The following is a 26,455-nucleotide window of genomic DNA, read 5'->3' on the forward strand; positions in this document are numbered from 1 at the left end:
TCCCCTAACTACAGACCCCAGACCAGACTATCCTCTTACTATAGACCGCAGAGAACACTCCCCTAAATACCGACCCCACACCAGACTCCCCTAACTACAGACCCCAGACCAGACTATTCTCCTAATATAGACTGCAGAGAACACTCCCCTAAATAAAGACCCCAAACCAGACTCCTCTAACTACAGACCCCCAGTACAGACAATTCTCTTACTATAGACCGAAGAGAGCACTCCCCTAAATAAAGACCCCCAAACCAGACTCCCCTAACTACAGAACCCAGACCAGACTATTTTCTTACTATAGACCGCAGAGGACACCCCCATACAAAAGACCCCAAACCAGACTCCCCTAACTACAGACACCAGACCAGACTATTCTCTTACTATAGACCGCAGAGGAGACTCCCCTAAATAAAGACCCCAAACCAGACTCCCCTAACTACAGACCCCAGACCAGACTATTCTCCTACTATAGACCGCACAGAAGACTCCCCTAAATAAAGACCCCCAAACCAGACTCCCCTAACTACAGACCCCAGACCAGACTATTCTCCTACTATAGACTGCAGAGAACACTCCCCTAAATAAAGACCCCAAACTAGACTACCCTAACTACAGACCCCCAGTACAGACTATTCTCTTACTATAGACCGAAGAGAGCACTCCCCTAAATAAAGACCCCCAAACCAGACTCCCCTAACTACAGACCCCAGACCAGACTGTTCTCTTACTATAGAACGTAGAGAACACTCCGCTAAATAAAGACCCCAAACCAAACTCCCCTAACTACAGACCCCAGACCAGACTGTCTTCTTACTATAGACAGCAACGAAAACTCCCCTAAATAATGAACCCAAACAGGACTCCCCTAATTACAGACCCAAAGACCAGACTGTTCTCATACTATAGACCGCAGAGGAGACTCCCCTAAATAAAGACCCCATACCAGACTCCCCTAACTACAGACCCCAGACCAGACTATACTCTTACTATAGACCGCAGAGAACATTCCACTAAATAAAGACCCCAAACCAGACTACCCTAACTACAGACCCCCAGACCAGACTATTCTCACACTATAGACCCCAGAAAATTCTCCCCTAAATAAAGACCCCAAACCAGACTACAGACCTTAGGCCAGACTTTCCCATTAATACAGATCCCAAAACAAACTACCACTAACTACAGAACCCCAGAAAAGACTATTCTCTTACTATAGACCAGAGAGAACATTCCCCTAACAACAGACCCCAGACCAGACTCCCCAAACTACAGACCCCCAGACCGGACTATTTTCTTACTATAGACCGCAGAGAACAATCCCTCTAAATAAAGACCCCAAACCAGACTCACCTAACTACAGACCCCCAGACCAGACTATTCTCCTACTATAGACTGCAGAGAACACTCCCCCAAATAAAGACCCCAAACCAGACTCCCCTAACTACAGACCCCAGACCAGACTATTCTCTTACTATAGACCTCAGGCCAGACTATCCTCTTACTACAGATCCCAAACCAAACCACCACTAAATACAGACCCCAGACCTGACTATTCTCTTACTACAGACCTCAGACCAGACTATCCTCTTACTATAGACCACAGAGGAGACTTCCCTAAATAAAGACCCCCAAACCAGACTCCCCTAACTAAAAACCCCCAGACCGGACTATTTTCTTACTATAGACTGCAGAGAACACTCCCCCAAATAAAGACCCCAAACCAGACTCCCCTAACTACAGACCCCAGACCAGACTATTCTCTTACTATAGACCTCAGGCCAGACTATCCCATTAATACAGATCCCAAACCAAACTACCACTAAATACAGACCCCAGACCTGACTATTCTCTTACTATAGACCGCAGAGGAGACTCCCCTAAATAAAGACCCCAAACCACACTCCCCTAACTACAGACCCCAGACCAGACGGTTCTCTTACTATAGACCGCAGAGAACACTCCCCTAAATACAGACCCCACACCACACTCCCCTAACTACAGACACCAGACCAGACTGTTCTCATACTATAGACCACAGAGGAGACTCCCCTAAATAAAGACCCCAAACCAGACTCCCCTAACTACAGACCCCAGACCAGACTATTCTCTTACTATAGACCGCAGAGGAGACTCCCCTAAATAAAGACCCCAAACCAGACTCCCCTAACTACAGACCCCAGACCAGACTATCCTCTTACTATAGACCGCAGAGAACACTCCCCTAAATACCGACCCCACACCAGACTCCCTTAACTACAGACCCCAGACCAGACTATTCTCCTAATATAGACTGCAGAGAACACTCCCCTAAATAAAGACCCCAAACCAGACTACCCTAACTACAGACCCCCAGTACAGACAATTCTCTTACTATAGACCGAAGAGAGCACTCCCCTAAATAAAGACCCCCAAACCAGACTCCCCTAACTACAGAACCCAGACCAGACTATTTTCTTACTATAGACCGCAGAGGACACCCCCATACAAAAGACCCCAAACCAGACTCCCCTAACTACAGACCCCAGACCAGACTATTCTCCTACTATAGACCGTAGAGAAGACTCCCCTAAATAAAGACCCCCAAACCAGACTCCCCTAACTACAGACCCCAGACCAGACTATTCTCTTACTATAGACTGCAGAGAACACTCCCCTAAATAAAGACCCCAAACTAGACTACACTAACTACAGACCCCCAGTACAGACTATTTATTCTCTTACTATAGACCGAAGAGAGCACTCCCCTAAATAAAGACCCCCAAACCAGACTCCCCTAACTACAGACCCCAGACCAGACTGTTCTCTTACTATAGAACGTAGAGAACACTCCGCTAAATAAAGACCCCAAACCAAACTCCCCTAACTACAGACCCCAGACCAGACTGTTTTCTTACTATAGACAGCAACGAAAACTCCCCTAAATAAAGAACCCAAACAGGACTCCCCTAATTACAGACCCAAAGACCAGACTATTCTCCAACTATAGACTGCAGAGAACACTCCCCCAAATAAAGAGCCCAAACCAGACTCCCCTAACTACAGACCCCCAGTCCAGACTATTCTCTTACTATAGACCGCAGAGAACACTCCCCTAAATAACGACCCCAAACCAGACTCCCCTAACTACAGACCCCAGACCAGACTATTCTCCTACTACAGACCTCATGCCAGACTATCCCATTAATACAGATCCCAAACCAAACTACCACTAAATACAGACCCCAGACCAGACTATTCTCTTACTATAGACCGTAGAGAACCCTCCCCCAAATAAAGACCATAAACCAGACTACCCTAACTACAGACCCCCAGTACAGACTATTCTCTTACTATAGACCGAAGAGAGCACTCCCCTAAATAAAGACCCCAAATCAGACTCCCCTAACTACAGACCCCAGACCAGACTATTTTCTTACTATAGACCGCAGAGGACACCCCCATATAAAGACACCAAACCAGACTACCCTAACTAAAGACCCCCAGATCAGACTATTCTCTTACTATAGACAGCAACGAACACTCCCCTAAATAAAGACCACAAACCAGACTCCCCTAACTACAGACCCCAGACCAGACTATTCTCTTACTATAGACCCCAGACCAGACTATTCTCTTACTATAGACCGCAGAGGAGACTCCCCTAAATAAAGACCCCAAACCAGACTCCCCTAATTACAGACCCCAGACCAGACTATCCTCATACTATAGACCCCAGACCAGACTATTCTCTTACTATAGACCGCAGAGGAGACTCCCCTAAATAAAGACCCCAAACCAGACTCCCCTAAATACAGACCCCACACCAGACTCAACCTAACTACAGACCCCAGACCAGACTATTCTCTTACTATAGACCGTAGAGAACCCTCCCCTAAATAAAGACCCCAAACCAGACTCCCCTAACTACAGACCCCAGACCAGACTATTCTCTTACTATAGACCGAAGAGAGCACTCCCCTAAATAAAGACCCCCAGACCAGACTCCTCTAACTACAGACCCCCAGACCAGACTATTCTCTTACTATAAACCAAAGAGAACACTCCGCTAAATAAAGACCCCAAATCAAACTCCCCTAACTACAGACCCCAGACCAGACTGTTCTCATTCTATAGACCGCAGAGGAGACTCCCCTAAATAAAGACCCCAAACCAGACTCCCCTAACTACAGACCCCAGACCAGACTGTTCTCATACTATAGACCGTAGAGAACACTCCGCTAAATAAAGACCCCAAACCAAACTCCCCAAACTACAGACCCCCAGACCAGACTATTCTCATACTATAGACCGCAGAGGAGACTCCCCTAAATAAAGACCCCATACCAGACTCCCCTAACTACAGACCCCAGACCAGACTGTCTTCTTACTATAGACAGCAACGAAAACTCCCCTAAATAATGAACCCAAACAGGACTCCCCTAATTACAGACCCAAAGACCAGACTGTTCTCATACTATAGACCGCAGAGGAGACTCCCCTAAATAAAGACCCCATACCAGACTCCCCTAACTACAGACCCCAGACCAGACTATACTCTTACTATAGACCGCAGAGAACATTCCACTAAATAAAGACCCCAAACCAGACTACCCTAACTACAGACCCCCAGACCAGACTATTCTCACACTATAGACCCCAGAAAATTCTCCCCTAAATAAAGACCCCAAACCAGACTACAGACCTTAGGCCAGACTTTCCCATTAATACAGATCCCAAAACAAACTACCACTAACTACAGAACCCCAGAAAAGACTATTCTCTTACTATAGACCAGAGAGAACATTCCCCTAACAACAGACCCCAGACCAGACTCCCCTAACTACAGACCCCCAGACCGGACTATTTTCTTACTATAGACTGCAGAGAACACTCCCCCAAATAAAGACCCCAAACCAGACTCCCCTAACTACAGACCCCAGACCAGACTATTCTCTTACTATAGACCTCAGGCCAGACTATCCTCTTACTACAGATCCCAAACCAAACCACCACTAAATACAGACCCCAGACCTGACTATTCTCTTACTACAGACCTCAGACCAGACTATCCTCTTACTATAGACCACAGAGGAGACTTCCCTAAATAAAGACCCCAAACCAGACTCCCCTAACTACAGACCCCCAGACCAGACTATTTTCTTACTATAGACTGCAGAGAACACTCCCCCAAATAAAGACCCCAAACCAGACTCCCCTAACTACAGACCCCAGACCAGACTATTCTCTTACTATAGACCTCAGGCCAGACTATCCCATTAATACAGATCCCAAACCAAACTACCACTAAATACAGACCCCAGACCTGACTATTCTCTTACTATAGACCGCAGAGGAGACTCCCCCTAAATAAAGACCCCAAACCACACTCCCCTAACTACAGACCCCAGACCAGACGGATCTCTTACTATAGAACGTAGAGAACACTCCGCAAAATAAAGACCCCAAACCAAACTCCCCTAACTACAGACCCCAGACCAGACTGTTTTCTTACTATAGACAGCAACGAACATTCCCCTAAATAAAGAACCCAAACAGGACTCCCCTAACTACAGACCCCCAGACCAGACTATTCTCTTACTATAGACCGCAGATGAGACTCCCCTAAATAAAGACCCCAAACCACACTCCCCTAACTACAGACCCCAGACCAGACTATCCTTTTACTATAGACCGCAGAGAACCCTCCCATAAATAAAGACCCCAAACCAGACTACCCTAACTACAGACCCCAGACCAGACTAGTTTCTTACTATAGACCGCAGAGGACACCCCCATATAAAGACACCAAACCAGACTACCCTAACTAAAGACCCCCAGACCAGACTATTCTCTTACTATAGACCCCAGACCAGACTATTCTCTTACTATAGACCGCAGAGGAGACTCCCCTAAATAAAGACCCCAAACCAGACTCCTCTAACTACAGACCCCAGACCAGACTATCCTCTTACTATAGACCGCAGAGAACACTACCCTAAATACAGACCCCACACCAGACTCCCCTAACTACAGACCCCAGACCAGACTATTCTCTTACTATAGACCGTAGAGAACCCCCCCTAAATAAAGACCTCAAACCAGACTACCCTCACTACAGACCCCCAGTACAGACTATTCTCTTACTATAGACCGAAGAGAGCACTCCCCTAAATAAAGACCCCCAAACCAGACTCCCCTAACTACAGACTCCCAGACCAGACTATTCTCTTACTATAGACCGAAGAGAACACTCCGCTAAATAAAGACCCCAAACCAAACTTCCCTAACTACAGACCCCAGACCAGACTGTTCTCATACTATAGACCGCAGAGGAGACTCCCCTAAATAAAGACCCCAAACCAGACTCCCCTAACTACAGACCCCCAGACCAGACTATTCTCTTACTATAGACCGCAGAGGACACCCCCATATAAAGACACCAAACCAGACTACCCTAACTAAAGACACCCAGACCAGACTATTCTCTTATTATAGACAGCAACGAACACTCCCCTAAATAAAGACCCCAAACCAGACTCCCCTAACTACAGACCCCAGACCAGACTATTCTCTTACTATAGACCCCAGACCAGACTATTCTCTTACTATAGACCGCAGAGGAGACTCCCCTAAATAAAGACCCCAAACCAGACTGTTTTCTTACTATAGACAGTAACGAACATTCCCCTAAATAAAGAACCCAAACAGGACTCCCCTAACTACAGACCCAAAGACCAGACTATTCTCTTACTATAGACCGCAGATGAGACTCCCCTAAATAAAGACCCCCAAACCAGACTCCCCTAACTACAGACCCCAGACCAGACTATCCTCTTACTATAGACAGCAACGAACACTCCCCTAAATAAAGACCCCAAACCAGACTCCCCTAACTACAGACCCCAGACCAGACTATTCTCTTACTATAGACCCCAGACCAGATTATTCTCTTACTATAGTCCGCAGAGGAGACTTCCCTATATAAAGACCCCAAACCAGACTCACCTAACTACAGACCCCAGACCAGACTATCCTCTTACTATGGACCGCAGAGAACACTCCCCTAAATACAGACCCCACACCAGACTCCCCTAACTACAGACCCCAGACCAGACTATTCTCTTACTATAGACAGTAGAGAACCCTCCCCTAAATAAAGACCCCAAACCAGACTACCCTAACTACAGACCCCCAGTACAGACTATTCTCTTACTATAGACCGAAGAGAGCACTCCCCTAAATAAAGACCCCCAAACCAGACTCCCCTAACTACAGACCCCAGACCAGACTATTCTCTTACTATAGACCGCAGAGAACATTACACTAAATAAAGACCCCAAACCAGACTCCCCTAACTACAGACCCCAGACCAGACTATTCTCTTACTATAGACCGAAGAGATCACTCCCCTAAATAAAGACCCCCAAACCAGACTCCCCTAACTACAGACCCCAGACCAGACTATTTTCTTACTATAGACCGCAGTGGACACCCCCATATAAAGACCCCAAACCAGACTCCCCTAACTACAGACTCCCAGACCAGACTATTCTCACACTATAGACCCCAGAAAAGTCTCCCCTAAATAAAGACCCCAAACCAGACTCCCCTAACTACAGACCCCAGACCAGACTGTTCTCTTACTACAGACCGCAGAGAACACTCCGCTAAATAAAGACCCCAAACCAAACTCCCCTAACTACAGACCCCAGACCAGACTGTTTTCTTACTATAGACAGCAACGAACACTCCCCTAAATAAAGAACCCAAACCGGACTCCCCTAATTACAGACCCCAGACCAGACTATTCTCCTACTATAGACTACAGAGAACACTCCCCCAAATAAAGACCCCAAAACAGACTCCCCTAACTACAGTTCCAAGACCAAACTATTCTCTTAATATAGACCGCATGGAACACTCCCCTAAATAAAGACCCCAAACCAGACTCCCCTAACTACAGACCCCCAGACCAGACTATTTTCTTACTATAGACCGCAGAGAAAACTCCGCTAAATAAAGACCCCAAACCAGACTATTCTCTTACTATAGACCGCAGAGAACACTCCCCCTAAATAAAGACCCCCAAACCAGACTATTCTCTTACTATAGACAACAGAGAACACTCCCCCTAAATAAAAACCCCCAAACCAGACTCCCCTAACTACAGACCCCAGACCAGACTATTCTCTTACTATAGACCGTAGAGAACCCTCCCCTAAATAAAGACCTCAAACCAGACTACCCTCACTACAGACCCCCAGTACAGACTATTCTCTTACTATAGACCGAAGAGAGCACTCCCCTAAATAAAGACCCCCAAACCAGACTCCCCTAACTACAGACCCCAGACCAGACTATTCTCTTACTATAGACCGAAGAGAACACTCCGCTAAATAAAGACCCCAAACCAGACTCCCCTAACTAAAGACCCCAGACCAGACTATTCTCTTACTATAGACCGAAGAGAACACTCCGCTAAATAAAGACCCCAAACCAAACTTCCCTAACTACAGACCCCAGACCAGACTGTTCTCATACTATAGACCGCAGAGGAGACTCCCCTAAATAAAGACCCCAAACCAGACTCCCCTAACTACAGACCCCCAGACCAGACTATTCTCTTACTATAGAACGTAGAGAACACTCCGCTAAATAAAGACCCCAAAACAGACTCCCCTAACTACAGTTCCAAGACCAAACTATTCTCTTAATATAGACCGCATGGAACACTCCCCTAAATAAAGACCCCAAACCAGACTCCCCTAACTACAGACCCCCAGACCAGACTATTTTCTTACTATAGACCGCAGAGAACACTCCGCTAAATAAAGACCCCAAACCAGACTATTCTCTTACTATAGACCGCAGAGAACACTCCCCCTAAATAAAGACCCCCAAACCAGACTATTCTCTTACTATAGACAACAGAGAACACTCCCCCTAAATAAAAACCCCCAAACCAGACTCCCCTAACTACAGACCCCCAGATCAAACCATTCTCTTAATATAGACCACAGAGAATACTCCCCTAAATAAAGACCCCAAACCAGACTCCCCTAACTACAGACCCCAGACCAGACTATTCTCTTGCTATAGACCGCAGAGAACACCCCTAAATAAAGACCCCAAAACCAGACTACCCTAACTACAGACCCACAGACCAGTCTATTCTCTTACTACAGACCCCAGAGAACACTCCCCTAAATAAAGACCCCAAACCAGACTCCCCTAACTACAAACCCCCAGACCAGACTATTCTCTTATTATAGACCGCAGAGAACACTCCCCTAAATAAAGACACCAAACCAGACTCCCCTAACTACAGACCCCAGACCAAACTATTCTCTAACTATAGACTGCAGAGAAGACGCCCCTAAATAAAGACCCCAAACCAGACTCCCCTAACTACAGACCCCTCGAACAGACTATTCTCTTACTATAGACCGCAGAGAATACTCCCCTAAATAAAGACCCCAAACCAGACTCCCCTAACTACAGACCCCAGACCAGACTATTCTCTTGCTATAGACCGCAGAGAACACCCCTAAATAAAGACCCCAAAACCAGACTACCCTAACTACAGACCCACAGACCAGTCTATTCTCTTACTACAGACCCCAGAGAACACTCCCCTAAATAAAGACCCCAAACCAGACTCCCCTAACTACAAACCCCCAGACCAGACTATTCTCTTATTATAGACCGCAGAGAACACTCCCCTAAATAAAGACCCCAAACCAGACTCCCCTAACTACAGACCCCAGACCAAACTATTCTCTAACTATAGACTGCAGAGAAGACTCCCCTAAATAAAGACCCCAAACCAGACTCCCCTAACTACAGACCCCTCGAACAGACTATTCTCTTACTATAGACCGCAGAGAACACTCCCATAAATAAAGACCCCAAACCAGACTCCCCTAACTACAGACCCAAGACCAGAATATTCTCTTACTATAGCCCGCAGAGAACACCCCCCCAAATAAAGATCCCAAACAGACTCCTCTAACTACAGACCCCCAGACCAGACTATTCTCTTACTATAGATTGCAGAAAATACTTCCCTAAATAAAGACCCCAGACCAGACTCCCCTAACTACAGACCCCCAGACCAGACTATCCTCCTGATACAAACTGCAGACATGTCACACCACCCATAAATACATACTCCAGACCAGACTATCCCTAACTACAGGCCTCCAGACCAGATTATTCTCTTACTATAGACCCCAGAGAAGACACCCCATAAATAAAGACCCCCAGAAAAGACTGTCCTCCTAAAACAAACTGCAGACAAGACTACCCATAAATACAGACCCCAGACCAGAATATCCTTACACCCTAGACCAGACTACTTTTTAATACAGACCTCAGACCAGACTACCCTTAATTACAGACCCAAGACAAGACTACCTTCTATTACAAACTATGGACCAGACTATCCCTAGACCCTAGACCAGACTACATCTTAAGACAGACTACAGAGGACACTCCCCCTAAATGAAGACCCCAGACAAGTCTATCCTCCTAATGCAAACAAGACTACCCATAAATACAGACCCCAAACCAGACTCCCCTAACTACAGACCACAGACAAGACTATCCTCCTAAAACAAACTGCAGACAATACTACCCTTAAATACAGACCTCAGGCCAGACTATCACAAATAATACAGATCCCAAACCAAACTACCCCTAACTACAGACCCCCAAACCAGACTATTCTCTTACTATAGACTGCAGAGAATACTCCCCTAAATAAAGACCACAAACCAGACTCCCATAACTACAGACCCCAGACAAGACTATCCTCATAATACAAACTGCAGACAAGACTACCCATAAATACAGACCCCAGACCAGACTATTCTCTTACTATACATCGTAGAGAACACTCCCCTAAATAAAGACCACAAACAAGACTCCCCTAACTACAGACCCCAGACAAGACTATCCTCATAGTACAAACTGCAGACAAGACTACCCATAAATACAGAACCAAACCAGACTCCCATAACAACAGACCCCAGACAAGACTATCCTCCTAATACAAAATGCAGACAAGACTACCCTTAAATACAGACCCCAGCCCAGACTATCTCTAGACTCTAGTCCAGATTACTCCTTAATACAGACCGCAGAGGACAGTCCCCCTAAATGAAGACCCCAGACAAGACTATCTTCCTAATGCAAACTGCAAACAAGACTACCCATAAATACAGACCCCAGACCAGACTATCCCTGGACCCTAGACCAGACTTCCCCTAATTACAGACCCCAGACCAGACTATCCCTCTAATACAAACTTCAGACCAGACTATCCCTAGACCCTAGACCAGACTACTTCTTAATACAGACCTCAGACCAGAATACCATTAATTACAGACCCAAGACTCGATTACCCTCATAAAAACAGACCGCAGACCAGACTGCCCCTAAACAAAGGCTGCTGACCATACTCTGTTAAAGAAAGACCCCAAATCAGACTCCTCCAATTTCTGATGCTCTAGACGGGGAATTCATACCTTAAAGCCCACGACATCAGTCGGTGGACAGTGACATCTGGGGCTTCTAAGGGAGTGAAATCCCCAACCACGGATTCCAACATCTTCAAGCTCCTAACATTACTATCAATATATGGATAATGATGTCAGGGACACTTTCAATAGCGGAATTTCCCGGTCAGAGCGTTGCCGATGCTCTGGTCAGGAATTCTGGCATCTTAAAGCTCCTTAAGTCACTGTCCATTTATGAACAGTGACGTCATTGACTCCTACAGGAGCGGAACTTCCAGCCAGAGCATTGCCGATGCTCTGGCTGGAAATTTTGCCATCTTAAAGCTCCTGACACCACTGTCCATATATGGACAATGTTATTATAGATTCCTCCTGGAGTGGAATCCACAGCCAGAGCGTTGCCGCCGCTCTGGCTGGGGATTCTGGTATCTTAATGCTCCTGATGTCACTCTCCATATATGGATAATGACATCATGGACTCCTTCTGGTGAGGTATGTCTGGCCAGAGCGTTTCTGATGCTTTTTCAAGGGGTTCTGACATCTTAAAGCTCCCGGCGTTACTGTCTATATATGGGCAGTGATGTCATGGACTACTTCACGAGCGGAATCTTCAACCAGAGCATTGCCAATACTCTGGCTTTGGATTCCGGCATCATAAAGCTCCTGACGTCACTGTCCATATGTCCCCCCCCCATATGACCCCCACCAATCGCTAGAACGAAGTAGCTGAAGCGTTCGTGTGAGCGCTCAGCTGCTTCGTTTCTGTTCAGCTTTTTCCGGAAAGCCAATGTATCGGAGTACGGGCTCATAGACTTTCCATTGAGTCCGTTCACCGATGCATTTATTTCTGGAAATAGCCGAACAGACACGAAGCAGCTGAGCGCTCGCACGAGTGCTTCAGCTGCTTCGTTCTAGTGATTGGTGGGGGTCTCAATGCTCGGACACCCACCAATACAAACTTCTGACATGTCACTATGACATACCAGAAGTTTGTCAAACGTTTAGCTACACTTTAAAGCTCCTGACGTCAGTGTCCATTAATTAACGGAAACTGACATCAGGGGTTCTAACAGGAGCGGAATTCCCGGCCTGAGCGTTGCCGACGATCTGGCCGAGGAATACGGCATCCTAAAGCTCCTGGCATGACTCTCCCATATATGGACAGTGACGTCAGGGACGCCTCCAGGAGTGAAATTTTGGCAAGAGCATCGCCACCGCTTTGGCCAGGGATTCCGGTTTCTTAAAGCTTCGTCAGGAGTGGAATTCCCGCCCAGAGTGCTGCCGGCATTCTGGCCGAGGATTTTGCTATCTTAAAGCTTTTGACGTCACTCTCCCATACATGGAAAGTGACTTCAGGGACTCCTTCAGGAGCGGAATCCCCGGCAAGAGAGTTGCTCACGCTCTGGCCGTGGAATTTCTGGTTTTTAAGCTCCTAACGCCATTGTTTATATATTAACAGTGACGGAAAGGATTTCCCAGCCAGAGTGTTTGCGATGCTTTGGCCGGGGACTTCATAGCTAAAAGCCCCTGACATTACTGTCCATGTATGGACAGTGACTTCAGGGGCTTAAACTGGCTCATCACTAAAAGTAGTGCTGTGCCCGGTGAGTTCAGGAGACTTATCCCACAATATATCTATACAGTGAGATACGCTGGTGCCTTCTGTCGGATGTATACTTCGGGACTCCTCCTGACGTATGCCTTCGAGTGAAGGAAAAAACGTGATGTGAATAGGCCCTAATATAAATGTTAATACTGTACTATAATATAATGGTGAGATATTAGTATTTATATTCTATGACTTCACTATAATCTAAATACTAAGGCCCAGATTTACTAATACAGTTTTTTTCATAAGTCACTTTTCTGACAGAAGAGCCCTGGAGCAAGATGTGGCAAATTTATTAAAAGGCGTCTGTCTGCCTATGGGTGTGATGTGCGCTACAATCTGAAATCTATGCCAGCTACGGGTTGGTGTTGATTTTTACTATCATTTCAGACAATTTCTGGCATAAATTAAAGTAAATTTGTCGGCCAGGGATGGCCCTGCCCCTTCTTGCTAAGCCACACCCACTTTTTTGAAAGCGACAAGAGCTATACCTCACTATATTATAATCTCTAATACTTCATTATAATATATAATTAGTACCTCACTATAATATATACACTAATACCTCACTATAATATACACACTAATACCTCACCATTATATAACACAGTTCCACAGGTCAGGACATCCACAACCACTCACAGTCCTTAGTAACCAGCAGTCAGGGTGATAGATCTAGGACAGACGATCCTGTATCACATCTAGTAATAGTATTAGCGGCTTTGATCCAGGGTTTATAACTGATCGCCATTTTCTGGGGTCAAGAAGGAATTTTCCCCCTGTGATACTAATTGGCCAAACGTGTCCAGGGTTTTTTGCCTTCTTCTGGATCAACAGCTTTAGGTGTAGGGATGTCCTTCACATTAATAATATACATATAAAATACATATAATAAAATGACTCTTCTTCCATATAACAAGTCTCCTGTGTCCTTATTCTCAGCATGTGGTGGAGTTTAGTATCTAGCGGAGCTTTCAGGGCTTTGTGGTAACGTTTTGTCATATATGGATCACTATTAAAAAAAAAAAATCTAATATTTTATTATATCTGCTTCTCGCACATTGATCGTGGCTGTTATCACACAGTTATTGGGCAGGGGGTGATATTCAGCAAAATAAAGGAGCCTATGAAAGTCTTTATCGCTGTGGGAAGCTGAGGGCGGCTGCTCATTTATCTGCAGATACCTATGTGGTATTATACAATGTCCATTCACATTTAAGGGGTTGTGCAGGATTACAAATACATGGCTGATATCATAAAAAACAGCGCCACACAAGTCCACAGGTTCATTGTGGTATTGCAGTAAATAGAGTATTCACGTCAATGGAGCTGAGCTGCAATACCAGAAACAACTCATGGACAAGTGTGGCGTTGTTTCTGGAACAAAGCAGCCAGTGACTGGTATTATTTGGCTGGGAACGCCCAAAAACAGTGGGCCTTCCCATCCTGGTAATGCTAGGCTGCGGCTGCTTTATTGTTTCTGGCTTGTAATGAAAAGTGGGGGGGGGACACTATGTAGTTTTAAAAAAAATTAAATAAAATAATTGAAAAAAAAAAAACATGGGGTCCCCCCATTTTTCATAACCAGCCAGATACAACACAGCAGCAGCAGGCTAGCATTACCAGGGTGGGAAGGCCCATTGTTTTTGGGCTTTTCCAACCTAATAATACCAGCCTGTGGCCGCCCCAGGACCCAACCATCACTGCGGATAGTCGGGTACTGGATTGTTCCCGGCTCTTCCCAGCACCTATGATGGCGGTGGGTACCCGGGTAATAATGAAGGGGGTTAATGTTAGCCTCTTCACTGGGCTCTATCAGACAGCCACTATTACTAAGGCAGTAGGAATGAAGTTAACCCCTTCCCGCTATTTGACGTAATAGTCCGTCACAGGCGTTGTCCTGTTAACGCAAACTGATGGACTATTACGTCATGTCTTTAACAGGCACCTGTGTCCCCAGACACAGGTTTAGAGCAGTGATAGCTGCTATCCTAGACAGCAGACTATCACTGCTCAATGCTGAGGGCCCCATCGCAGTGGTCCCTGATGATTGGTCTGTCTGTCGTGACAGACAAATCATATTACAGTGGTGACCATTTTCATTATGATCCCGCTCTGTATCCCTCATTGCAGTTCTTGAGAGGGAGCAGAGCGGTTGTGCCAAGAGCTGTTGCATATATACAGTACTATATCTATCTACCACTACCCCCATCCTCCACCCTTTACCCCCTGATCACCCACCCTAGTGATTACTTTCACTGTGCTTTGATTTTTGTTGCTGCTGTTGATCAATAGCTGAATAAGTTGCTGATCAGTGTTCAAAACCCTTGCTACAGGGTTTTTTATCTCTCCTCTTCCTCCTCTTTCTCATCAAGTGAGGATGAAGAACCACCAAGAAGTCGCCCCTGGTCATCTACTACACCAGCCCCTGAGAGTAGTGACCGCATGTGGACCCCAATCCCTGAGAATTACGAGCCCCAGGTCCCTGGGTTTACAGGCACCCCAGGGATTCAATTTGAAATGGCAGGGTTACAGGAAATATAGTTTTTTCAAGTTTATTTAACTGACGAATGTATTGACTTAATGGTGACCCAAACAAACCTATATGCCCAACAGTTTATCGCCCAGCATGCCTAATCTAGTTACGCCAAGCCCAACAGGTGGACCCCTGTAGACACCATGGAAAAGACGAAGTTCCGGGGTATTGTGCTCAGTATGGGGCTTCCATAAGAACATACTGGAGCACAGATATACTGTACCACACCCCCATGTACCGAATGGCGATGGCCAGGATTCGTTTTGAGATCATTCTCAGATTTTTGCATTACTGCGATAATGCACAGTGCCCACACCAAGGTGACCCCAGCTTTGACCGCCTATTTAAAATTAGACCCCTACTAGACCATTTCAGTGCCAAATTTGCCCAGGTATACACCCCCAAGAAGTGCATTGCTTTTGACAAGTCCCTAGTTCATTATAAAGAGAGGCTTCGATTCCGCTAGTACCTGCCGAATAAGAGGGAAAAGTATGGCGTGAAGACGTACAAGCTGTGTGAAAGTACATCAGGTTTATACCTATAAATTTAAAATATATGAAGGGAAGGTCACCACTATTCATCCCCCAAAATGCCCCCCCTTCATGGGAGTTAACGGCAAGATAGTGTGGGATCTGGAGCATCCACTGCTGGATGAGGGCTAGCACCCCTACCTGGATAATTACTATACTCGCTTCCAGAAGTACAGTGGCATGCGGCACAGTTCACAAGAACCAGATAAGCCTCCCTAGGTTGCTGCTCGGGCAAAAGCTCAGAAGAGGTGAGAGTAGGGCACAATGCAGCGACAACTTATTGTGTGTCAAGTATAAGGACAAGGGGGATGTCCATATATTGACAACAATACAGGGATCCAGTACTTCTGGAAGCAAGGCCACATGCATTGTATCGGGGCAACATTTCTCCAGTGAAGTTCCCCAAACTGGCAAGAAGGGAAAGAGCCAAAAACGGTGCAAGCTATGCTTTAAAAATGGCATAAGAAAAGATACCACCTATAAGTGCAACACGTGCCCCGAGAAGCCACGACTGTGCATGAAGGAGTGTTTTAAAATATACCATATGTCGCTGAAATTCTGATCTTGTTGTTGAACCGCCTTTTATATTTACCCTGATGTACTTCGCACAGCAACAGTAATATTATGCCGCATGCCACTCTTTCCCTTCTTAGCACTGCCGTGTGCTCAAGCCGTATGCGACAAGACCAGCTGAACACAGCTGCACATATTTTTGTCCTGTATTCCTGTGGCTGATCAGTGACTTTTATTCAAACTTTATCCAATCTATCCAGATTTCCAACTTTATCCAAATTTGATGCAAATTTATACGAAGTTATATAAACTTTTCAGTACAAATTTTATGCAAACGTTTATACTAAAAACCAAAATCGAAATCTCGAATAACACAAGCTGGGCACAACATATTGGACACTAAAATTGCATAATTGTGAAAAATTTTTACTTTTTCTCTCTTTGCATCAAATTCTGTAAAACTCCTGTGATGTCAAAATGCTGAATACACCCCTAGATAAATTCCTTGAGGGGTGTAGTTTCCAAAATGGGGTCACTTCTTGGGGGTTTCCACTGTACTGGTACCTCAGGGGCTCTGCAAACACAACATGGCGCTTAACAAATATTCCAGCAAAATCTGTGCTCAAAAGCCAAGTGGTGCTCCTTCCATGCTGAGCCCTGCCATGTGCCCAAACAGCATTTTAGGAACACATATGGGGTACTCTGGAGAAGTTGCTTTAACAAATGTTGTTTTTTTTTATATTTTACGTTATTCCTTGTGTTAATTGATTTTATTTTTTAGCTAAAACAACATCTTATTGGAAAAAAATTAATTTTTTTCATGTTCACATCCAAATTCGAATAAAATCTGTGACTCACCTGTGGGGTCAAAATGCGCACTACACCCCTAGATTAATTCCTCAAGGGGTGTAGTTTCCAAAATGTTTTTTTTTTTGGGTGTCTCCCTTGTTTTGGTACGACAAGACCGCATCAAACCTGACATGGTGACTAAAATATTATCTAATAAGAAGGAGTCCCCAAAATCCTCTAGGTGCTCCTTTGCTTCTGAGGCCGGTGTTTCGGTCTATTACCACACTAGGGTCACATGTGGGATATTTCTAAAAACTGCAGAATCTGGGCATTATATATTGATTTGCATTTCTCTGGTAAAACCTTTTGTGTTACAGAAAAAAAAAGGATTAAAAAAAATTACATTTCTAAATTTCAGCCCTACTTTGCTTTAATTCTTGTGAAAACGCCTAAAGAGAGTTAAGAAACTTTCTAAATGCTGTTTTGAATACTTTTAGGGGTGCAGTTTTTTAAATGGGGTGACTTATCAGGGTTTTTATTGTATGGGCCTCTCAAAGCCACTTCAGAACTGAACTGGTCCTTGTAAAAATAGCCTTTTGAAATTTTCGCGAAAATGTGAGAAATTGCTGCTAAAGTTCTAAGCCGTGTAACGTCCTAGAAAAATAAAAGGATGTTCAAAAAGTGATGCAAACATAAAGTAGACATATGGGGAATGGTAACTAGTGACTATTTTGTGTGGTATTACTTACTATCTGTCTGACAAACAGATATATTTAAATTTAGAAAAATGCACATTTTTTAAATTTTTCGCTAAATGTTGCTGTTTTTCACAATTAAATACTGACTGTGTCGACCAAATTTTACCAGTAACTTAAAGTCCAAGGTGTCACGAGAAAACAATCTCAGAATTGCTTGGATAGGTAAAAGCATTCCGCTTTTATTACCACACAAATTCACACATGTCAGATTTGAAAAATGGGGCTGCGTCCTGAACGTGCAAACTAGTCCGTGTCCTTAAGGGGTTAAAAAAAGACACCAACACAAAAAAATATATATTTTATTGAAATAAATCCCTCATTAACCATTTTATTGAAAAGGGGCCCCAAAACCGCTCTGCCACATAAAAAGTTACCAGTGTTATAAATGGGACATGGGGGTTCCTGTTGCAGATTTTTCTTTGGGGTCCAGGGCTTTCGAGTTACACCTCTGGCTGAAGGATTGACCATCTGACTGCTGTCATACTGAACTTCAAGGACTGAGGGTAAGGAGGCACATTTTGAAACCCCTGTGTGGGGCACCATGAGAGCTTGACGTGCCCCTGTCTGAAACACCCTTTTAAAATGCCCCCATTGTGATGTGAATACCGTTGTCGATATACTGGACTTCTTAGGGTATGTTCACACGGCAGCGTCCGTAACGGCCGAAATTACGGGGCTGTTTCCAGGAGAAAACAGCCCCGTCATTTCAGCCGTAACGGCATGTGCAGGCGCTTGAACGCTGCGTCCATTACGGACGTAACTGGAGCTGGTTTTCCATGGAGTCCATGGAAAACAGCTCCATTTACTTCTGAAGAAGAGACATGACACTTCTTTGGCGCGGGCGTCTATGTACACGCCGTCTTTTGACAGCGACGCGTAAATATACGCCTCGTGTGAACAGACAAACGTGCTTTCAATGGGCAGATGTTTGTCAACGCTTTCAAGCCGTAATTTCGGACGTAATTCGGGGGTTAAAAAGCTCGAATTACGTCCGTAAGTAGGCCGTGTGAACATACCCTTACCCTACGGACCCCATAGCCCAAGTAAAATATTTCCATGTACTTGACGTTAATAATTTATCCACCTTTAGAAATGTAGAATGTTCCATATTTTATCATTATTGACTGACAGTAACACAACTGGGAATCAGCACCACAACAGGGCTTATATCTCTCCCAGGACATGAATGAACGCACATCTCACAAACAACTGGCCCACAGAGAGTTCATCCTTTATCCTTTTAAGAAAAAAATAATAGAAAGATTTATGCCGTGCGGTGCAGACTTTCAGGACATGTAGGGTTAATTCATGGTATTTATTAGGTAGCAGCTTCTATATATATAAGAAATGTCACACATAATCCAGAGGAGAACCAGACGGTGAGTAGAAAATACTAGGATTTTTTGTTATTGTGCCTCATTGATGCAATTTTGTAAATTTTCTGTAATTTTTCTTTATTTTTTTTAAAAATTGTAAACATTTTTCAAAAGTTTAATAATAATATGTATATATTTTTTTTAAGAATTGTTTCATGTTTTTTTCTGCTTAACCCAATGATTTGCCACGTTATTTGTCCCTTCAGGTTGCATGCACATATTACGGCTCCATACAACCTCCGCATTGTACTTCTGGGCCCATAGACTTTTGGAGGTTTTTATAGGGAATCTGACAGAAAATAAATGGACCATGTTGCCTTGGACTCTGTTTTGTAGGATATTGTCCTCTTGAGGCACCTGGATATCTCCGTAATACAGCACTGTATGGAGGCACCAGTAGTACGAAAACGTAGGGACTCCCTGTGACCCCAAACCGGCTACATGCACTCTATGTAATAAAAAATTTATTATTTTTAATAATTAGCTGCAATATTGAAAAAAAATGTCGTACATTAAAAAAAAAGATCATACAGAATATACCAATGCTGTCATCTATCGGTGTTGTTATATTGTCAGATTTTATATATCTTAGAACCATCTTATCATTAAAGAGTCTCTGTCACCACATTATAAGTGGCCTATCTTGTACAAAATGTGATCGGCGCTGTAATGTAGATCACAGCAGTGTTTTTTATTTAAAAAAAGATAATTTTTGACGGAGTTATGACCTATTTTAGCTTTATGCTAATGAGTTTCTTAATGACCAACTGGGCGTGTTTTACTTTTTGACCAAGTGGGTGTTGTGGAGAGAAGTGTATGACGCTGACCAATCAGTGACCAATCAGCGTCATACATTTCTCTACATTCATTTTTTCAGTACGTAGTGATCTTGCTAGATCACTATGTGCAGCCACATACACACACACATTAACGTTACTCAAGTGTCCTGACAATGAATAGACATCACCTCCAGCCAGGACGTGATGTCTATTCACACTCGACACTTCGGTAACGTTTGTGTGAGACTTATAGCACAGCACACGTGATCTCGCGAGATTACGCTGTAAACTGTCATTTACAGTGAGATCACACTTGCTGTGCTGTAAGTTCAACACAAATGTTACCGAAGTGTCAGGATTGTGAATAGACATCACGTCCTGGCTGGTAGCGATGTCTATTCACTGTCAGGACACTTCAGTAACGTTAATGTGTAAGTAAGTGACAGCAAGCTGTGAGTACAGATGGACATGAATGGAGAGAAGTGTATGACGCTGATTGGTCACTGATTGGTCAGCGTCATACACTCCTCTGTACAACGCCCACTTGGTCAAAAAGTAAAACACGCCCAGTTGGTCATTAAGAAAGTCATTAGCATAAAGCTAAAATAGATCATAACTCCGTCAAAAATGATCGTATTTCTAAATAAAAAACACTGTTGTAATCTACATTACAGCGCTGATAACATTATGTAGAAGATGGGCCACTTATAATGTGGTGACAGAGACTCTTTAAGTACCAGTTGTATTATGGATAATAAAGTGTAAATTATAATGTTGATATTACTCAATGGTGCTACATATGTTTCTGGTGTGTTTAGGTATCTCGACCATGATGCTCACACTTCACGGCCTGGTTTGGATCTTCATCCTTACCTCCCTGATAACAACGTCTTATAATGTAGACAACCAAAGTAAACTGGAGGTTTTGGGGCTTGACGGGATTTACCAGCCTGGAGATATAATAATCGGGGCAGTGCTACCAGTTCGTGTGGCAGATATTTTCCAGCAGATTTCTTTTACTGAAACCCCCCAAAGAAGAACCTTTACAACGTAAGTGTAGTCGTCTCCAAAATGTTCTGGTCAATGACTACAATCAATGTCTTAGCTGAGTTTTTTAGCTTCCACTTCCAAGCTCCCACAGGGGAGGCACTGCACTTATTCAGTGTAAAACTTTATAGCAGCTGTAGAGAGGAGGGACTATGCATTTCTAAGGAGCCTAGGTAACTCTTTGACTAAATAATAACTCTGTCTTCTAAAATTGGCACCCATGTTCCTTCAAAGTCCCAGAGTCCTCTACAAGAGGAAGGGGTCAGGGATACAGATTACAGAGTATTTGGAACTCTTTCGTGAGGATAGGTAATATTTATGGGACTGCTCTATGAGTTTGTGTGTTCTACTGCTTCATGGTTGCACTGTTGTTACTCCTAGATAACCCCACTGGGGCAGATCTAGCAGATAATAATAACACTAACATGTGACTAGGGCAGATTTAGCAGGTAATAATAACACTTAAAGATGACCAGGAGAGATCTAGCAGTTAATCATAACAACACTTACAGGTGACTGGGGCAGATATAGCAGATAATAATAACATTTACAGGTGACCGGGCAGATCTATCAGATAATAATAACTCTTACAGGTGACCGGGGGAAGATCTAGCAGCTAATAACATTTACAGGTGACTGGGGCAGGTCTAGCAGATAATAATAGCACTTACAGGTGACCAGTTGAGATCTGGTAGATAATAATAGTACTTATAGGTGACTGGGGCAGGTCTAGCAAATAATAATAACACTTATAGATGACAGGGCAGATGTAGCAGATAATAACATTTACAGGTAATGGGAGGATATAGAAGATAATAATAACACTTACAGGTGACAAGGGATATCTGGTAGTTAATAATAGCACTTACAGGTGACCGGGACACATCTAGAAGATAATAATAACACTTACAGGTGATGAGGCAGATCTAGTAGATAATAACACTTGCAGGTGACAGGGCAAATCTATCAGATAATAATAACACTTACGGTGACCGGGCAAATCTATCAGATAATAATAACACTTACAGGTGACTGGGCAGATCTTTTAGATAATAATAACACTTACAGATGACCAGGGCAGATATATCAGATAATAATAATATTTACAGGTGACTTGGGCAGATCTAGCAGATAATAATAACACTTATAGGAAACCAGGGCAGATCAAGCAGGTAAGAGATTTCACAAATTAACTATCGGCAAAGGTGTCCTCCTATGATAGTGCCACGTGTAACGTCATTGAGCTCTTCAGCATGACCCATACTACTAGCAATGGTTTTCTTTGGCTGTGTACTAAATTTTATACTCCTGTTTGCAATAGATATGAAGAAAGGTTGGCTGAAAATCCAAACTCAATAATTACGAGGGGGTCCACATACTTTTAGACATGTAGTATATGTGTCTGTATTATACGTGTCCTTGGTAGGGACATTGGATTGTAAGGTCTACTTGGTCATAACAAATCCCTTTTACATCACGCTCTCTATGAATGTGTTCACTGACTAAGCCATTTTATTTCTTCCCAAGGTTTCACTTCGGTTATTTCCAGCAACTTCAAGCTCTCTTGTTTGCTGTAGAAGAGATCAACAGAAATGAAAACATCTTACCCAACATAACCCTGGGATTTCATTGGTATGTTTCCTTTGGGGTGATGCCTGTAAACATAGCCGCAACATTGCAATTGTTATCAGGAGACAGGACGGCCATCCCCAATTATAGATGGCTCCACAATGCTCCTCTAAGTGGATTCATAGGTTCTTCCTCATCCAGTGGCGGACACAGACTGCAAAAGGCCCCTGTGCAGATAATGTGCCAGGGCCCCCCCCCCCCACCCCGCAAACTTCTCATGGCCGACGGTCCGCTTTCAGCTGCATCGCTGGGTCTCCTAAGTGACCCAACAATGCAGCACTAGCAGCCGGGGCGTCACTAAGGCTGGGTTCACACACACACTATTTACGGACGTAATTTGGGCGTTTTAGCATTGAATTACATCCGAAAATGCGGCTCAAAAGCGTCGGAAAACATCTGCCCATTCATTTGAATGGGTCTTACGATGTTCTGTGCCGATGGTCATTTTTTTTTACGCGCCGCTGTCGAAAGGCGGCGCGTAAAAAACTGCCTGTCACTTCTTCAGATGTAAATGGAGCCGTTTTCCATGGACTCCATGGAAAACCAGCTTCAATTACTTCCGTAGTGGACGCAGCGAAAGACGCCTGCACATGCCATTACGGCTGAAATTACGGTGCTGTTTTCTCCTGAAAACAGCACAGTAATTTCAGCCGTAACAGACGCTGCCGTGTGAACATACCCTCAGGGCTTAAAATGTCCGGGAAATAGCCCCAATACATATGTGTCCGCCCCAAAAAAAAGTGTGTGTATAGGAGACAGCATAGCATATCTATAGCACTACGACCCTATAAACTATGGATAGGATTAGATACAGTGGCTGAGCAGACAGTATCACACATGATAGGATTAGATACAGTGGCTCAGAAGGCAGTATCACACATGATAGGATTAGATACACAGCTCAGCAGACAGTATCACACATGATAGGATTAGATACAGTGGCCCAGCAGACAGTATCACACATGATAGGATTAGATACAGTGGCTCAGCAGACAGTACCACACATGATAGGATTAGATACAGTGGCTCAGCAGACAGTACCACACATGATAGGATTAGATACAGTGGCTCAGCAGACAGTATCACACATGATAGGATTAGATACAGTGGCTCAGCAGACAGTACCACACATTATAGGATTAGATACAGTGGCTCAGCAGACAGTATCACACATGATAGGATTAGATACAGTGGCTCAGCAGACAGTATCACACATGATCGGATTAGATATAGGGCCCAGCACAGTATCATACATGATTGGATTAGATACACAGCTCAGCAGACTGTATCACACATGATAGGATTAGATACAGGGCCCAGCTCGCTGACATTGCGGCTCCAGCGCTGGACCCAGGAAAGGTAAGAATAATAATTTTGCTTCTTTATGTGTTACTGATTATTTTTGTGTGTTTGTGTTTTTTTTACAGGTTCGGTTGTTGGACTTCGGATACGAGGACTTCAATGACGGCGTTTTTTTTATTCTCAATAAAATGGTTAATGAGGGTTGTGTTTTTATTTCAATAAAAAAAATTTCTATGTGCTTGTATCTTTTTAAACTTTATTATCACCGCCTTAGTAATGGCCGCTGGCTGATTGACAACCTCCATTACTAAGGCGAGGCTTAATGTTAGCCGGTGCAGAGTCTACACTAACCCCCATTATTACCCCGGTACCCACCGCCACCAGGGGTACTGGGAAGAGCCGGGTACAAACCAGTACCCGACCAGCTGTAGTGACGGGCAGGCACCGGGGTGGCCGCAGGCTGGTAGTATTAGGCTGGGGAAGGCCAAAAACAGTGGCCCTTCCCACCCTTGTAATGCTGCCTGCTGCTGCTGTGTTGTATCTGGCTGGTTATGAAAATTGGGGGGGACCCGACATCGTTCTTTCCAATTATTTTTTAAATGACGTGGCGTCCCCCCCATTTTCATAACCAGCCAGATACAATAAAGCAGCAGCAGCCTAGCATCACCAGGGTAGGAAGGGCCACTGTATCTGGCCTTTCCCCTCCTGATAATACCAGCCTGCGGCCACCCCAGTGGCCGACCATCACTACAGATGGTCAGGTACTGGATCGTACCCGGCTCTTCCCAGCACCCCTGGTGGCGGTGGGTACCGGGGTAATAAAGGGGGTTAGTGTTAGCCTCTGCACCGGCTAACACTAAGCCCTGCCTTAGCAATGGATGCTGTCAATCAGCCGGCGGCCATTACTAAGGCGGTAGTAATATAGTTTAAAAAAAACCACAAAGACATAGAAAAAATATTTTATTGAAATAAAAAAAAAAAACACAACCCTCATTAACCATTTTATTAATAAAAAAAAAAGCTGTCATCGAAGTAGTCCTGGAATCCGCCGTAGTCCAACGACCGAACCTGTAAGAAAACACACAAAAAATGATTAGTAACACATGTGTTAGGGTATGTGCACACACACTAATTACGTCCGGAATTGACGGACGTATTTCGGCCGCAAGTACCGGACCGAACACAGTGCAGGGAGCCGGGCTCCTAGCATCATAGTTATGTACGACGCTAGGAGTCCCTGCCTCGCTGCCGGACAACTGTCCCGTACTGAAAACATGATTACAGTACAGGACAGTTGTCCCACAGCGAGGCAGGGACTCCTAGCATCGTACATAACTATAATGCTAGGAGCCCGGCTCCCTGCACTGTGTTCGGTCCGGTACTTGCGGCCGAAATACATCCGTCACTTACGGACGTAATTAGTGTCTGTGCACATACCCTAAGGCTTAGATACAGGGCCCATGTGTGATACTGTCTGTGGGACCCTGTATCTAAGCCTACCACAAGGTAGGCTTAGATACAGGGTCCAGCAGACAGTAATCTTATACAGTATAAGATTACTGTGTGCTGGGGCCCTGTATCTAAACCTACAGTGTGGTAGGCTTAGATACAGGGCCCAGCAGACAGGATCACGCATGGGCCATGTATCTAAGCCTACCATGTGATTGGCTTAGATACAGGGCCCAGCAGACAGCATCACACAATCTGTGATCCTGTCTCATGGGCCCCCTAAGCCTGCTACATCGTAGGCTTAGGGGTTGTGCAGTCCCTAAACATTGATGGCCTATCCTCAGGATAGGCCATCAATAGCTGATGTGTCGCCCGGGACCCGCAAATCAGCTGTTTTGAAGGGGCCGCAGCACTCGTACGAGAGCTGCTTCCCCTTCATTTCACTACTCGCCCACACTGTGAATCGCCGAAACCGATTCACAGTGTGACAGGAATGAAGGGGAGCAGCTCTCGTACGAGTGCTGCGGCCCCTTCAAAACAGCTGATTGGCGGGTCCCAGGAGTCGGACCCCGCCAGTCAGGGCTAACATTACCTTCCTCTTCGGCCGCGGCGGGAGTTCTGTAGTCTCGATGCTGTG

Source organism: Rhinoderma darwinii, chromosome 3, assembly GCF_050947455.1.
Source record: "Rhinoderma darwinii isolate aRhiDar2 chromosome 3, aRhiDar2.hap1, whole genome shotgun sequence".
Taxonomy (NCBI): Eukaryota; Metazoa; Chordata; class Amphibia; order Anura; family Rhinodermatidae; genus Rhinoderma; species Rhinoderma darwinii.